Consider the following 17678-nt stretch of genomic DNA (forward strand, 5'->3'; position numbering starts at 1 on the left):
CATGAGAAGAGATCACCAGGAACAGAAAGGCAGTACTTCAAGCATCCTTGACGAAATGCAACATCCTCAGTGGTTTGTGTGCATCTCTGCCAATGACTGCTCAACGTGGAGATGGAGCACCTGGGATGGAACGGCAAAGACAAATCATACGCAAAAGCCCAGCAAAAACAGGAGTGGGAATATACCATCTCCCAATGCACATTGCATCTGCTTGAACACCAACTGCCCCATCCTCATCCTATCACTCTGGTTCCCCTCCCCCTGCCAAGTTAGTTTAAACACTTCCTAATAGCTCAGCCCTGCCCACAAGGATATTGGTCTCCCTTGGGTTCAGATGTAGCCTGTGACCTTTGTATGGGTCATACCTTTCCCAGAAAAGATTCCAAAGATCGAGAAATCTGAATCCCAGACTCCTGCACCAATTACACAACCACACATTCATCTGTTGTATCATCCTATTCTTACCATTACTGGTGTATGGCCCAGGTACCAGAGATTGCTATCCTGGAGGTCCTGAATTTCAGCTTTCTACCTAACTCCTTAAATTCACTCTTCAGGACCTCCTCCATTTTCCTACCTATGTCATTGGTGCCTATATGTGCCAAGAGTTCTGGCTGCTCACCCTCTCCCATTAGAATGCCGTGCATCCAATCGAAGACATTCCTAACCCTTGCACCTGGGAGGTAACATACCATCCAAATGTCTCTTTCAGGTCCACAGAATCTCGTGTTTACTCCTATAACTATGTAATCCCTATCATTACTGCAGTTTTCTTCCTCCTCCCTTCCCTTCTGGGCCATACTGCCCGACTCAGTGCCACACATCCAGTTGCTGTGACTCCTCCCTGGTAAGTCTCAACGGTATCCAAAGCAGTATACTTATTATTGAGCTGCATGGCCAAGGAATACTCTGCACTAGCTGCTCATTTCTTTTCCCTCTCCTGACAGTCACCTAGGTACCTGCCTCCTGCAACTTTGGGGTGATGACCTCCATATAGCTCCTATCATTTCCTCAGTTTACCATATGAGCTGAAGGTCATCAAGCTAGAGCTCCACTTCCTAAACGCGTCCTCTGAGGAGCTGAATCTCAGTACACCTGGTGCAGATGTGGTTATCCGGGAGGCTGGAGGTCTCCGAGAATTTCCACATCTCACATAAAGAACATAACACTGCCCCTGGAGCCATTCTCTCTCCACTAACTGATGAAGGACACAGAAGAAACTTACCTCCTCCTCTGTTGAGCCAAAGCCTTCCCATTCTAACACCAGTCCAATTACACAATGTCTGTTCTGCTTGTCCCTTCCTTATTTTTATTTGCCCTTTGTAAATTAATCCTAGGCACTGTATTCCAGGTACGTATTACCATCTGAGTAAGAGTGGTTCTCCTCAGGTCCCCTCTAAATTTCCTACTCCTTACCCTAAATTTGATGAAGGCTTAAAAACTTCAAAAAATCAAATTACTTCAGCATTTAGTCTAATGCTTGTAGAATTAAATTCTCCTTTACGCACAAGCAATGAGGCATAAGGGCAGGACTAGTCTTGCAATTATAGAACAATACAAAAACAAAAGCAAATTATAGCAAGTTTGTGACACAAGTCACTTTGGTTTACCTCTCCTATCAATTTTAATAAATTTTTCTAACAAAGAGCATACTTAGTTATTTAATGCCATAGTCTCCAGTTACATTATTCAAACCACATGAATAACGTAACATATTAGGTTCATTAGCAGCTTTATCAGATAAAACAAGTGGTAAAGAAAAAATTATTCCCACTGAAAAATTAATAACACTCATTATTAATGCAACTTTGCACAGTTCCACTACAAGCACATTCTAATTTGAATAGAACCAGCATAGCAATCAGCAATTTCAGATCTTTTGTGGCACTTTTCCAAAGGAAGAGTTTGAAATAGAAGTACCACTTTTAATTTAATTTGCAAAGAGCAGTTAAATAAAAGGTTGAAGAAATGATTGATGGTTTAAGTTGCTCACAAGTTTGCTTTGATGTTTCTCTTGAGGCTATGAATGAACAATTCCTTAGTACATCTCACTGTTTGAAAAGTACTCACACTAGCTTTTGTTTTACATCTATAATCAATAAGATATAAATTTGATGCCAGGTTGCAAAGCTAGGAAGGGTACAGTAGGTTGCATAACCATTCAGATTTTCAAATAGTTGCAAGAACTTCTGAGGGATCCTTCAAATTTGAGTTTATCGTCAAAAGGCGTACATATTTACAACCAAACAAAACAACGTTCCTCCAGACCACAGTGCGCCCGCGAACATATATCACACACAACATATAAAACAAATATTACCACAAATAAATAAATAAGATATAATTCAATTTGAATGTAGTCTGCAGCATAAGCAAACAGTAAACAGCTTGCTGTCCTAGTGAGGAGACCTTGATGGTGGCAGGGTATTCATTAGTCTCACAGCCTGAGGGAAGAAGCTGTTTCCCAGTCTGGCAGTCCTCGTCCTGATGCTCCTGTACCTCCTTCCTGACGGTATTAGCTCAAAGGGATTGTGGGATGGCTGGGAGGGATCTTCTGCAATGCATCAGGCCCTTCATATACATCACTCCTGGAAAATGTCACAAATAGGGGGTGGGAGACACTCGTGTTCTTCTCAGCGGCTTTTACTGCCCTCTGAGCGGTCATGCGATCTTCCTGGCAGAAGCTAAAACGAAGTCTGTGGTGGTGGCAATGGGGGGAGCCGGAGCAGAGAGTGGATAGGATGGTAGAGGGAAGCTAGGAGAGTGTAGAACAGCAGGCCATACAGGTGGGGGCAAGCACATAAAATGGGGTGAGTAACTAACACATTGGCTTCCCATCTCAATCTGTCGAGCTGGAATATTTTATGTGGAAAGAAGAATTCCTTAAAGCCAGTGGGGACTTTCTTCATACATATAGATCAAATTTCTATTACATTATGATCTGACTAGGTTTAGCCATGGGCATGAGCAGGGCAATGATGGTGAAAGTAAATAGGGGACAGAAAAGACCAAGAAGGCAAACAATGTGTTCAAGCTCAATAACGTAACCATGAAACGTCCCTGTCATGTGTGTTGCTTGGCTTTGGAGTGAGTTTGCTCTGGAGTATGCTGTTGAGGCACAACTGCTATATTCAGTACTGATACCAAGTTGCTGTTCTAAGGCAGACGTACAGAAGGATTTGATCCTGCGCTCGACTTCATATAATTCTTTAGGCTGTCAAATAAACTCGATATCATCTAGAATCAGTCAATGAGAAGAATGGCTTATTAGCATTCTGAAACTTTGTTCAAAGATGTTGCTTGTATTAAATGAGCTGATTTGAATTTCAATGACAAATATTCACTTTGAAATAATTTATTAATTCACATCAAATCTCAGCTCAGTAATTCTTGTTCTTTCAAAAGATTAAGAAAACATTGTTTATAAAATTAGATCAGGCAAATCAATGCTATCACCACATCTTGGGGCTGTGCATTTGGGTATTTTATGTCAACTTCATTAAAAGTACGTAAGATGTTCAGATCATTAACAAGGTGAAGTAACATGAGCACCAATTTGTTTTAGCAGATCCCAATATTCAAATGCATGAAGAGAAAATACAAAAAAAAACTGAGGCACAAAGGGACTTGGGAGTCCTTGTGCAGGATTTCCTAAAGGTTAATTTGTAGGTTGAGTCTGTGGTTAGCATTCATTTCAAGAGGACTAGAATATAAAAGCAAGGATGCAATGTTGAGACTTTATAAAACACTGGTAGGGCCTCACTTAGAGTATTGTGAGCGGTTTTGGGGCCTTATCTTAGAAAGGACATTCTGATACTGGAGAGGGTTCAAAGGCAGTTCACGAAAATGATTCTTGGATTGAATGGATTGTCATGTGAAAAGTGTTTGATGGCTCTAGGTCTGTATTCACTAGAATTCAGAAGAATGACGGGTGACCTAATGGAAACCTATCAAATCGTGAAAGGCCTTGATAGAGTGGATATGGAGTGGATGTTTCCAAGGGTGGGACAGTATAAGAAACTGCAGAGCAGACTCGATATGCCAAATGGCCTAATTCTGCTCTAATATCTTATAGTCTTGTGGTCTTATGTCAAAACTGCAAATATTGCCAATGATAATCCTGCATATTCTGGAAATCTGAAATGAAAACAGAAAATGCTAGAAACCCGAGTAGATCAACAAGTTTCAGTGAAAAAATAAATAAAATTAACATTTCAAGTCAAAGATTTTACAAATGTCCGAGTTCATGGTACTTGAATATTTTTTGATCTATCCTTTGGATATAAAAATAAAGACAGATAATTTATAGCATATTATTCTGATTATGGGTTTCAATAAACAAAAAGTATGTATTTCCTATTGTAATTAGATCTATATTAACATTGGACCAGTTGCTAGCCTGACTGAAAAGCTCAGAGTGCAAAACATTTAAAATCAGGTCAGGTGAATTTAAGCAGTATTTAAATTTACAAAAGAGCCCAAAGCAGCATTCTATAACAGTTAGAACATTACAATGTCTTTCTGTTATTAATTCATCCATGTCGCTAATGCTTAATAGATTGTTTATGATGAGTGAAAGATAAAATGATGTTTGATTCAGACGCAAAAGAATTGGTACAATAAGTAGCATTGTAGTAATCATAGCATTGTACTAGTAGTAGTAAATGGGGCAAAAGAAAGCTTTTTCCATTGTGATTTTTCTTTCTGTATGAAAAGGCTTCAGAATTTCATGGGTGGGCTTATTCAGTCAATCCATTAATCTCAGAGCAAAGGTTCAGTGAGGTTATTAAGGATCAAAGTAACTCCAAAAGTCAAATCCCACTGCTTGAAAGGATTACCAGTCATACACACTCTTACTGAAATTAAAGACAGAAGCTCCAAAATCTATAAAGATTAAGAGATCTTCCTGAAGGATGATGTAATGGTGCTTAAACTTTCATTAGTAAAGCAAAACAAGCAATGGTAACTCAGCAGTCCAAGCATATATCAGCTGATTTACCTTCCAAAGAAGGCAAAGAAACATAAATTTAGATGTGAGGTAAAACCACTGCCTGAGAAGTGACTTAGATCCACACCGATTTGCCTACCGTCACAACAGGTCAACAGCACAACAGTGTCCTGCTGAAGGTCTCGGCCCGAAATGTCGACTGTACTTTTTTCTATAGGTGCTGCCAGGCTTGCTGAGTTCCTCCGGCATTTTATGTGTGTTGCTTGGATTTCCAGCATCTGCAGATTTTCCCTTGCTTGTAAAAATTTCATGCCATTTTATTGGTTCTTCACTAAACCCTGAAACATCTAGACAGTAAAGATGCATTCATCAGAATGCTCTTCATTGACTACAGCTCAGTAATCAATACTATCATCTCAAAACTAATCAATAAGCTCCAAAATATAGGACTCAATACATCCTTCTACAATTGGATCCTCAATTTCCTCACTTGCAGAGCCCCAGACAGTTTGGATTGACAGCAATATCTCCTCCACAATCATCATCAGCGCAGATGCACCACAGGGCTGAGTGCTCAGCCCCCTGCTCTACTCGCTTTATACTTATGATTGTGGGGCTAATCAAAGTTCCAATACCTTATTTAAGTTTGCTGACGTTGGTCAAATCAAAGTTGATGATGAATCAGGATATAGGAGGGAGATTGAAAACCGAGTTGATTGGTGCCACAACAGCAACCTCTCACTCAATATCAACAAGTCCAAGGAACTAATTATTGACTGCAGGAAGAGGAAACCAGAGGTCCATGAGCCAGTCCTCATTGGGCGATTAGAGGAGCAGGGGATTAGCAGCTTTAAGTTTGTCCATGTTATTTTTTCAGAGGATCTGTTCAGGGTCCAGCACAGTGCCATTGCAAAGAAAGCACAGACACGCCTCTACTTTCTTGGAAGTTTGCAAAGATTCGGCACGTCATCTAAAATTTTGACAAACTTCTATAGATGTGTGCAATACACACAAAATGCTGGAAGAAATCAGCCGGCCAGGCAGCATCTACGGAAAAATGTACAGCCAACATTTCGGACTGAAACCCTTCGGCAGGACAGAAGAGAAAAAGCTGAGGAGTAGATTTAAAAGATGGAGGAGGGGAGAGAGAACCACCAGGTGATAGGTGAAACCTGGAGGGGGAGGGATGAAGTAAAGAGTTGGGAAGTTGATTGGTGAGATGAGGTGAGAGAGGGTAAAGAGGATGGGGAATGGTGGGGGCAGGAAGCAGTGCGGGTGGCCAAAACCAGAAGTTCGAGAAGTCAATGTTCATGCCATCAGGTTGGAGGCTACCAAGAAGGAATATAAGGTGTTGTTCCTCCAACCTGAGTGTGACCTCATCGCGACAGTGGAGGAGGTCATGGATGGACATATCAAATTGGGAATAGGAAGTGAAATTAAAATGGATGACCACTGGGAGATCCTGCTTTTTCTGGCAGATGGAGTGTGGGTGCTTGGCGAAGCGGTCTCCCAATCTATATCGGGTCTCACCGATATACAGGAGACCACGCTGGGAGCACCCCAGGGCACAGTACATGACCCAAAATACTCACAGTTGAAGTGTCACCTCAACTGGGAAGAACCGTTTGGGGCCCTGAGTGGTAGTGAGGGAGGAGGTGTAGAGGCAGGAGTAGCACTTGTTGCACTTGTAAGTATAAGTGCCAGAAGGGAGATCAGTGGAGAGGGATGAATGGACAAGTGAGTCACATAGGGAGCGATCCCTGCAGAAAGCAGAAACAACATGATTAGTATCTCCAAAATGTGGACATGCTAGTATAAGGTCTGTGAACAAAGACCATGGACCATTAATCCTGGGGCAAACAAATGCTGGTCCCTCTGGCAATACCATTTTAGGTTTCTGGCCTACATTATTCCTGAGATTATATTCAATTTTGAATCTTGGTGAACCAATGAACATGTGAGAATTCTTCCTCTCTCATGGGTATTTTCTTGAGCTTTGTGAATTCAGTTTGTTTTTTCCATTGACCTTCTTTTCTAGTTAGAGGCATAACAGAGGCATAAAGTACCTCCTCACTCTTACGTTTGTTACGTCTCTCTGCTGAATTCAAAAGACTAACCTGGAGTGGCTGATACACCAGTTTTCATTTCCTCTCAGTTGCCAATAATTTATTGTGGTAGCACATCTGCACTGAAGAATCTGACAGCAATGAATACAATCGTCAGACATCAACATTCTGCCCCACAGAGAGACCAATCACTTGTCTATAAACAAGAGTTAGAACACAAAGCTGAATTGAATTGGTGAAAGTTAACATCATTTTCTTAAGGAAGTCACTTAACTAATTTCATAGCAGACTGTGGACTGGCGTAAATATTAATTCAGGCATTTGGGCTGCTTGAATTAGATCAAATACTTTTTTATAATGTTCAGAAATGTTAATCAAGCATGTAATCCAGCCCACTGACTTCATGAAAATTGTTGATGTGGAAAAGAGAAATATCATCAAGCTATTCCTTAAAGAGCATATGATATCCCACAAATTTAGGATTGCAGCCTAGTGTTTAATTGGAGATGGAGTATCCTTGAAATAGCTTGTAGTATGAAAAGATAAAAATCCCATTCATTATTTTGCTTTGAGGACCACAGAATTTACATATATGGAAGTGACAGCCCAAAGGTAATATGTAATATGATATACTAAACATAGTGATGCACTGTAATGTTAAGCTAAAGTACATGCAGAGACCAACACTAAATATACTGTCCCTGCTCTTTGTTGTGATGATCCAACCTGTAACTTGACGCTTAAGCTATTTTTTAAGCAGTATATGTGGGAGGGAATGTTGATTACAGGATGTTTTTGTTTGATTCTCAAGAAAGTAAAATGATCATTTACATTCACGTTGCAAAGACTATAAAAAGCACTGCATGATTATCACTCTTGTTCCAGCCGGCACAGCCGTTAAACATTCCAATCTCCATAGGAAGAAGTATGAAATTTGAGTAGAAGAAACATTTTGGGAAGCAAAAGCTATAGAAACAAATACAGATTTAAAAATATCTGGTATGAGCAGTAAGCAGCCAAAAAAAATACCAGAGAAGTAAAACTAGAAATGTGTCAATTCAGAATGAATGGCTCATTCATTCCTTTGTATGGCAAGCTCAAATTGTACGTTAACATTTGATGCCGATTTTTGATACTAAGATGTTAGAAAATATTAAGGTCCTTTTATCCTGGTCCAGTATTTTTTTAATAAATACTACAAGACTATTACAGGAAAGGAATAGAGGGTTATGGGCTGAGTGCAGGTCGGTGGGACTAGGTGACAGTAAGAGTTCGGCACGGACTAGAAGGGCCGAGATGACCTGTTTCCATGCTGTAATTGTTGCATGGTTATATGGTTTTAAAATCTGGGAACAGAATTGGGCAATTTGATGCATTGAGTCTGGTCTGACATTCAATTATGGTTGAACTTTTTCAATCCTCATCTCCCTCCTTCTCCCCATAACCTTTAACCCCTTGACCAATCAAGAAGCTACCTTAAATATTCTCAATAATTTATAATCCATGGCCTTCTGTGGCAAAAATTCCACAGATTCACCAACCATCAGCTGAAGAATCTCCTCCTCATCTCAGTTTTCAAGGGTCATCTCTTTATTATGAAGCTGTGCCCTTGGATCCAAAACTCTCCTACCAATATAAACATCCTCTCCCTGTCCACTCTATTCAGACCTTTCATTGTCCAGTAGATTTCAATGAGATCACCCCTCATCCTTCTAAACTCCATCAAATACAGGCCCAGAGACATAAAATGCTCCTCGTATGTTGACACTAAGATTGTTCTCGTGAACTCCTTCTGGACCATCTCCATGGTCAGTAAACCCTTCCTTAGATATGGTGACAAAAATTGCTCACAATGATCTAAATGTGCTGTGGCCAGTGCCTTATAAAGCATCAGCAGTACATCATTGCTGCTATATTCCTATCCTTAATGCTAACATTACATTTGCATTCTTTGCTACTGACTCAACTTGAAAGTTAACTTTGAAGGCATCCTCAACCAGGGCTGCCAAGTTCCTTTGCACCTTTGATTTATTAGTTTTCTTCCCATTTAGAAAATTGTCTGGACTTTTATTCTTAATACCTAAGTGTATAATCTTACACCACTCCTCCTTTCGTTGTATACCATTGGACACTTCTTTGTCCACTCTCACAATATCTCCATGTCCTTCTAAGGAATCCCTACCTCTGTACCACTACCTGTTCCTCCAACTATCTTGGTATTATCAGCAAATTTTGTTACAATATTGTTGCAAGGTAATTGACTTGACCTGCATACTCGTTCTAAAACCATGCGATTCCTAAATGAACCCATAAACACTACCCACTTTTTTATAAAAATTATTTCTGTTTTTCACCATTTTTAGTCCAACCCTTTAATATACTTATGCACTGTAATTGATCTACTTAATTTTTTTCTTTTTATATTATCATGTATTGTATTGTACTGCTGCTGCTAAGTTAACAAACTTCACGACACATTCCAGTAATAATAAACCTGATTCTGATTCTGACCACTGGCCATCATTGGTGGAAAGTGATCTCTCAAGGCTGTGAATGTTAGATCTATCAATTGATCACCTGCATCCTTTAGACTTCCTCACCACCATCCCCACATTCTTCAAACCCCTGCAGCATCTCCCTCCTCATTGTTAACCCCACCACTAGCTCCACCACCTCCCAGGCCCTATCTTCTGCAGCCTTCCCCAACAAACATCATGTCCCTGAAGTCCTATTTTCCCTTCTCTGTTTATCAGGCTCAGGTGACAGACAACCTGGAAAAGTCTACACAATCACAGGCAGATCCCTTTCCATGTTTGAACACATTTGGGAGCACTGACTCAAGAAAGCAACATCGATCATCAAGGACTTCCATTATCCAGGCCATGTTCTCTTCTCACTACTACCTTCGGGCAGAAGATACAAGAGCTTTAGGTCCCACAGTACCAGGTTCAGAAACAGTTATTAGCTTACAACTATTGGACTGCTGAACCAGCGTGGTTAAATTTCACTCATCTCAATGCTGAACTGACTCCACAACCTATAGACTCACTTTCAAGGACTCTACAACTCATGTTTTTAGAATTATTTATTTAAATTTTTATTTCGTATTGGCATGATTTGTGCTCATTTGCACATTGGATGTCTGTCAGTCTTTGTTAGGTATAATTTTTCATAAACTGTTTTTCTTTATTTTTTGGGTATGCCTGCAAGAAAATGAACATCAAGGTAGTATATGGTGTCATATACGTAGTTGGATAATAAATTTATGTTGAACTTTGAACTTCCCGGCCCACAGCCACCCATCCATCAATGCCAGCCAGGCTCCAAGTCACAGCAACACCACACACTCAACAAGTTCTCATAATCTGCTTAACCCAACTTTTCAACAGAATAGAAGATAGTGATTTGTAAATGTGTACCAATCCAATCACTGGTCAGTTAAGAAGAGATTAGGACCAATAACCGTTGGCCAAAGCACTGCCCCGTCAGTAGACTCAGTCACACTTAAATTTCGAAACATTTGGGATTTGACTATGATTGCTAAAACCAATAACAATTTATTTTGCTTTATTTTATACATATCAGCAATTGCAGTAAAATAGAAAACAAAGGAAATTTGGTTAATGCATTCAGAAGCTGCCTAGATATCAAAAAAGCTAGCACACTGTGAGTACGTCAAGATATTGTGGAAGTGTTTTATTTTTGGTTGCAAGCACTCAATACATGCAGCAGTGTGTTCTCAATGCTCTGCATTCAGTACTTTCAAAGTCAATGAAACTGAATGTGTGACAATGAGTACCATGAACAAACAATATTCTCACATGCATTTGGCACTAATAAACAAAACAAACTAAAGTCAACATATAAATCTCCGTAAAATCCGCCACCTCCAACGGGATCCCACCACCAAGCACATCTTTCTCTCCTCCTCCCCTTTCTGCTTTCCGCAGGGATCGCTCCCTACGCGACTCCCTTGTCCAATCGTCCCCCCCCATCTCTTCCCACCAATTTCCCTCCTGGCGTTTATCCTTGTAAGCGGAACAAGTGCTACACATGCCCTTACACTTCCTCCCTCACCACCATTCAGGGCCCCAGACAGTCCTTCCAGGTGAGGCGACACTTCACCTGTGAGTCGGCTGGGGTGATATACTGCATCCGGTGCTCCAATGTGGCCTTCTATATATTGGCGAGACCCGACGCAGGCTGGGAGACCATTTCACTGTACACCTACTCTCTGTCTGCCAGAGAAAACAGGATCTCCCAGTAGTCACACATTTTAATTCCATGTCCCATTCCTATTTTGATATGTTTATCCATGGCCTCCTCTACTGTAAAGATGAAACCACAATCAAGTTGGAGGAACTACACCTTATATTCCGTCTGGGTAGCCTCCAACCTGATGGCATTAACATTAACTTCTCAAACTTCTGTTAATGGCCCTCCTCTCCTTCTTACTCCATTCCTTATTTAATTATTTATTTGTTTGTTTGTTTGTTTGTTATTTTTAATTTTTTCTCCCCTTTCTTTCTCTCTGTTTTTTCTCCCTCTCTCCCTATATCTTCCTCTGGTGCTCCTCTCCCCCTTTCTTTCTCCCTAGGCTTCCCGTCCCATGATCCTCTCCCTTCTCCAGCCTTGTATCCCTTTTACCAATCACCTGTCCAGCTCTTGGCTCCATCCTTCCCCCTCCTGTCTTCTCCTATCATTTTGGATCTCCCCCCTCCCCCTCCCACTTTCAAATCTCTTACTAACTCTTCTTTCAGTTAGTCCTGACGAAGGGTCTCGGACCGAAACGTCGACAGTACCTCTTCCTATAGTTGCTGCCTGGCCTGCTGCGTTCGCCAGCTTTTTGCGCGTGTTGCTCAAACTAAAGTCAAGTTTGAATTTATACTGTACTTGGAAACGTACTTGAAAGTAGCAAACGCCAATTTGCATCAGAGCAGATCTAATCCAATCAAACTGGAATATTTGTGTAGCAATTGAGTCTACCCTGAAGAAACCATTCATATTAGTACCCTGAATATGGCATTTGTCCATTACACCCACTAGGCTATCATTGCGTCCAAAATCTGATTGAGGTTATTGTGAATCAACTCTATGCCTGAATCTGACATCTGGTTTGCTTTGTGGGACTAAAGTCCAAATCACTTCAGTTCTTACCCCTGGACTGGAGTCCAGCTGGGATAAGGGCAGTCCAACAGGCTTCAGTGTGAGTCTCACCTGTTTCAGAATCAGAACTGCTGACATCTAGTCTCCTTGTGCCTGCTCCCTTTTCTTTGATGTAGTTTTAAAACTAAAGGGGAAAAATAGAAATTTCCATGATTCCACTAAAGATCAAAGTGAAGTCTGGTCAAGCATCAGCAAGCAAGTCACAAAGGGTGACAAGCAGATGAGTGATAACAGCTGTGGCTAAATGCTGCCCTGATGCTTTGATTTTGATCCCTATATCTAATATTGACCACATGGACACAAGTGGCCATGATAACTCAAGACTGTGCGCTTCTCTGTTAAACATACCAGAGATGACAGGCAGTGATTGATTCCTGGAATCACTCATCACCAAGGTATTAGGCTGAGAGAAATGACTGTCGTTCAAGGCAGTGTTAATTCAAACCAGTCCACTCAACCATAAAAGTGAAGGCTTGATGGACATTTTGTGGTATATTTAGGATTCAGTGTCCCGATTGAACCTAACTAGCAACAAATATTTAATTTTCAACTTTTACAACTGAGTCAGTATAACAGGGCAGATTTTTTTATTAATTACAATGTAGAGTTTTGTGTTATGGGAGCACATATTGGGAAATTAGGTTCCAAGGACAGCTATCACAACAGGATCATCCTTCTGTTAAAATGCAGCCCCTACCTGGTATATTGACCTGCTCACCTAAACCCTGGACCTGCATTCTCAATGCATAGTGAAGCTTTGGCTGAGAGATCCGTTATATCAGTATGTCAATTTTATTCTCTAAGGAAAGGACGTCAACACATTGACATAAAGTTGCTTGTGGTAGGACTGCTAAATTACAATAATCATAGTTAATTGTACTGACAGAAATTAATGTTATTGAAATCGTTATGATGTCATCCTGTTTCTTCTTTGCTATAATTTACAGCATTTATATCTTAACATGAGTCAGAATTTATATGCTAAATAAGTCTTCAGTCCTAACAGGCAGTTCAAAAGTATAACTGTTCCCACAGACAATTCTCCACCTGTGCCAGTCTCTGTCTTACACTTGTTCATCACATACATGTACATAACAGTATAAATTATTACATACCATTAATATAATGAAATTATAATATGTGCAGGGTAACAAAAGCAGCACAGCAGCATCGGGAGAATACCTGAACCAGTGTTGAACAACAAACAATGGCAGGCTTTCAGGCTCCACCTACAATGTTGTGTTTTGATTAAAAGGTTACAGTACACTGTATTTTTTTAGATTTTATGTAAGGTATGGAAACAATCAGCATTGTGGATTTGTTCTGGTGTTAGATCTTCATTAGTGATGGCCTAGGCAAACTCTTCATTGGAATTCTGTGCTTGCAATCAGCAGACGCTTTCTCACCACAAATATTTAAGAATTAAATGCTGCACATTTTCTTGAGTTTTTGCAACCAGCCTGCTGAATATCAATAGACAATAGGTGCAGGAGTAGGCCATTCAGCCCTTCGAGCCAGCACCACCATTCACTGTGATCATGGCTGACCATCCACAATCAGTACCCTTTTCCTGCCTTCTCCCCATATCCCTTCACTCCACTATCTTTAAGAGCTCTATCTAACTTTTTCTTGAAAGAATCCAGAGAATTGGCCTCCACTGCCTTCTGAGGCAGAGCATTCCACAGAACCACAACCTTCTGTGTGAAAAAGTTTTTCCTCAACTCCGTTCTAAATGGTCTACACCTTATTCTTAAACTGTGGCCTCTGGTTCTAGACACCCCCAACATCGAGAACATGTTTCCTGCCTCTAGCCTGTCCAATCCCTTAATAATCTTGTATGTTTCAATCAGATTCCCTCTCATCCTTCTAAATTCCAACATATACAACCCCAGTCGCTCCAATCTTTCAGCATATGACAGTCCCGCCATTCCATATGTAAGGCCACTTCTTTGGTGTGCAGAGACCTGCACATCACCTGGGAAGCTTCCCTTGTTCAAGCACCTTGTAGAATTTTCCATTTGTGATGTGATGACAGCAATCAAAAACATTTTGGATTTCGGAGGTTTTTTAGTTAAGAAGTACTCGACCTGTACTAACTCTTTAAAAGGGCAATTGAAAAGTAACATAATTTCTGAAGAGTATTGTTATTGTACCTCATATATAATATAAGGAATATGAAATTATAAGTTTGGTGCATATTCATAAGAGACTGAGGAAAGGAAATAAACATGGTTTAATCTCAGTGAAACTATTATTGCTGCATTAATGATGATAAATATTTTATATCCGACTTGTATTTGGTTATTTTGCGAGCTCTGCATGTACCACTCGTTTCATCAGAAAGTCTATTCTATAATTAGACTTGACCAAGTTCATCACTAAAAACACTGACTCACATGAATGTTCATTGAGGCTCTAGTATTGGCAGGCATCAATCCCAGGGGATCATGAGTTTGTGCCTCTGGTGGACTGGGTTAAGCAGCGTCTATTGTGACTGTGGAGTCCAATGTGGGAGTGACAGTCCTTGCCACACTGTGTACAGCAGAACACCGAGGCAGCTCTGACATCTTGGACAGCTTAGGCACAGAGCTTTCAGCGGGCTCTCTTTTCCTCTGCTTTTTCACCTCCTGCTTCCAGGCACACCTGTCAGAGGTGAGTGACTGCCACATATTGGTGCTAATACCAAGGGCCTTGAGGTCGCACTGGCAGGTGTCCTTGTAGCACAGCTGGGGTTTTCCTGTTGGCCTCTAGCTCCCCAAAGAGAAGGTCTTTCAGTATGCGCCATCCACGATGTGCAAGATGTGGCCTAGCCAGCGCATACGCCTCTGTTTGAGGAAGGTGAAAATGGAGGTGATGCCTGCTCTCCCGAGCACTGTGTTGTCGGTAACCTTGTCTTTCCAGGTGATACAAGTACCACTCCGAGGCAACACATTATGGAAACGGTTGAGTCACTGGTCTTGTTTTGTGCGCAAGGTTCAAGTTTCACTGACGTAGAGCAAAGTGCTCAGCACACAGGCTGCGTACACCCGGACTTCCGTGTTCACGGTGAGTCCGTTGCTGGACCAGGCTCTCTTAGTCAACCTTGTGAAAGTTGTGGCTACTTTTCAAATGTGTTTGTTCATCTCGCTTTCGAGTGACTGGTTAGTTGGGATCGTGGAGCCCAAGTATATGAATTTGTGGACAACTTCCAGCTCACGGTGGACTATGTTAATAGATGGCTTGTTGTCAACAAATTGCCCCACCACTTGTGTCTTCTTCAGGTTGATAGTCAGGCTGAACTCTCTGCAGGCTTCTGCAAAGCGGGTCATGAGATCTTGTAGCTCCTGCTGTGAGTGAGTTGTGATAGCTGCGTCATTGGCAAACAGGAAGACTCGGAGGAGCCTTATCTGCACATTGGTCCTCGCTCTGAGTCCAGACAGTCTGAAGACGTTTCCGTCTGATGTTGGACAGAGATAGGTGTCCACAGTGGCCTCCCTAAAGGCCACCTTCAGCAGGCCAGCAAAGATGCCGAAGCGTCAGAGCGAGGACACACCTCTCTTTTACCCCGCTGAGGATGTTAAAGGACTCTGATGTGGAGCCGTCGAGCACTATGGTCCCCTTCATGTTGCCATGAAATGACCTGATGATACTGAGTAGGACTGGGGGGCAGCCAATCTTGGCAAGGATCTCAAAGGCCCTTTCTGCTCACAAGGTCGAACGCCTTAGTAAGATCGATGAAAGTGATGTAGAGTGGTTTCTGCTGTTCTCTGCACTTTTCTTGCAGCTGCCTGAGGGAGAAGATCATGTCAATGGTGAACGGCTCAGCTCTGAAACCACGCTGAGACTCGGGATAGGCCTCTTCTGCGTGTAGCTGGAGCCTCTACAGGGTGACTTGAGCAAAAAAGCTTCCCCACAATGCCAAGAAGAGAGATGCCGCGATAGTTGTTACAGTTGCTCCTGTTGCCCTTGTTCTTGCAGAGAATGACGATGTTTGCATCCCTCATGTCTTGGGGCGCACTGTTTTCTCTCCAACACTGGCAGGGGATTTGGTGCAGCTCTGGGATAAGGGTGCCCTTGGCACATTTGAGAACCTCAGGAGGAATGCCATTTTTTCCTGGTGCATTCCCAAAAGAAAGTGCTTCCAGTGCCTTGCTGAGTTCATCCGGTATGGGGTCTACATCTAGTTAGATAGATAGAGAGATAGATAGATAGATAGATATACTTTATTAATCCCGAGGGAAATTTGGTTTTGTTACAGCCGCACCAACTAAGAATAGAGCGTAAATATAGCAATACAAAAACCACAAACAATCAAACAACAAAATGCAAACTATGCCAGATGGAAAATAAGTCCAGGACCAGTCTATTGGCTCAGGGTGTCTGACCCTCCACAGGAGGAGCTGCACGTTCGATGGCCACAGGCAGGAACAACCTCCCGTGTCGCCAAGTGTTGTATCACGGTGGAATGTGGCCGAAGTCCAACAGTAAAAAGTTCAATATCCAGTCTACAAACACGTTCCTCGATCGTAATATACCCCGGATTGCACCATCCGTTGTTAGCCAGAACAGTTAAGCACCCAACTCCTTTACGCTTACTGCTCTCAGTGCACTTCCAGTCAGCCAGAACGGTATTACCCACCGAACTCCTCTTCTCCAAAAGTCTCTGTTGTCTCGACCCGGTCCTCTTTCCTCGGCTTTGTGATCCCCCTCTCCATCCTCTGTGTGTTTTCCTCCGGATTTCAGCAGGGGTGTCCGCCACTCTGTTCACTAAGCCGGCCGGTATTTGCTGGTCCGTGGAATCCACAATGCAACCTTGCTTCTGTCCTGCGTGTCGGGATGTAACCATTTCAGGCGCTAAAGAAAACCCAAATAAAACTCTCTCTACCAGCATGTTAGAGAGGGTGCAGCTTCGACGTGTTATCTTGAGAAAAAAAATAACGTAAATTAAAAAGTAAGAAGAAGAAAGTAAGAGTAGATGGGAACGGCTGTACCAGGCTGCATGCACGACTGGCGCATGCGCACATAGTGGGCAGGGGTTCAATGGTGTTCAGAGTTTTTTCTGTAATGACAGTCTCTGTGGCATATGGCTCCAAGTAATGTTCTACCCAGCGTTCCACCTGTTGTGTTCTGTCCTTGATGACCCCTCCCGTTGATGACTTTAGGAGGGCAGCCTTGCTCTGTAATGGACCAACGGCTTGCTTGATTCCATCATACATTCCTCTGATGTTGCCAGTGTCAGCAGCCTCCTGGATCTTGGAGAAGAGCTGGAGCCAGTTGTCATTGGCACACCACCTGGCACCCTGTTGAATTTTGTTCTGGCTAGACTGGAACACTTTCAGGTCCTTCTCTCTAGGAGAGGACTTGGATGCTGTCAGTGCTTTTCTCTTCTCCTCAATCAGAGGCAACAGCACTTCAGAGTGGGCCTCAAGCCCGTCAGCAGCCTTGACTGTCTTTTTCCCAAAGGCGGATATCGTAGTGTTGTAGATGGTGTTCCGTAGGTTTTCCCATCTCTTGCTGAC

This window comes from Mobula birostris, chromosome 3 (genome assembly GCF_030028105.1).
Source record: "Mobula birostris isolate sMobBir1 chromosome 3, sMobBir1.hap1, whole genome shotgun sequence".
In the NCBI taxonomy this organism is placed as follows: domain Eukaryota; kingdom Metazoa; phylum Chordata; class Chondrichthyes; order Myliobatiformes; family Myliobatidae; genus Mobula; species Mobula birostris.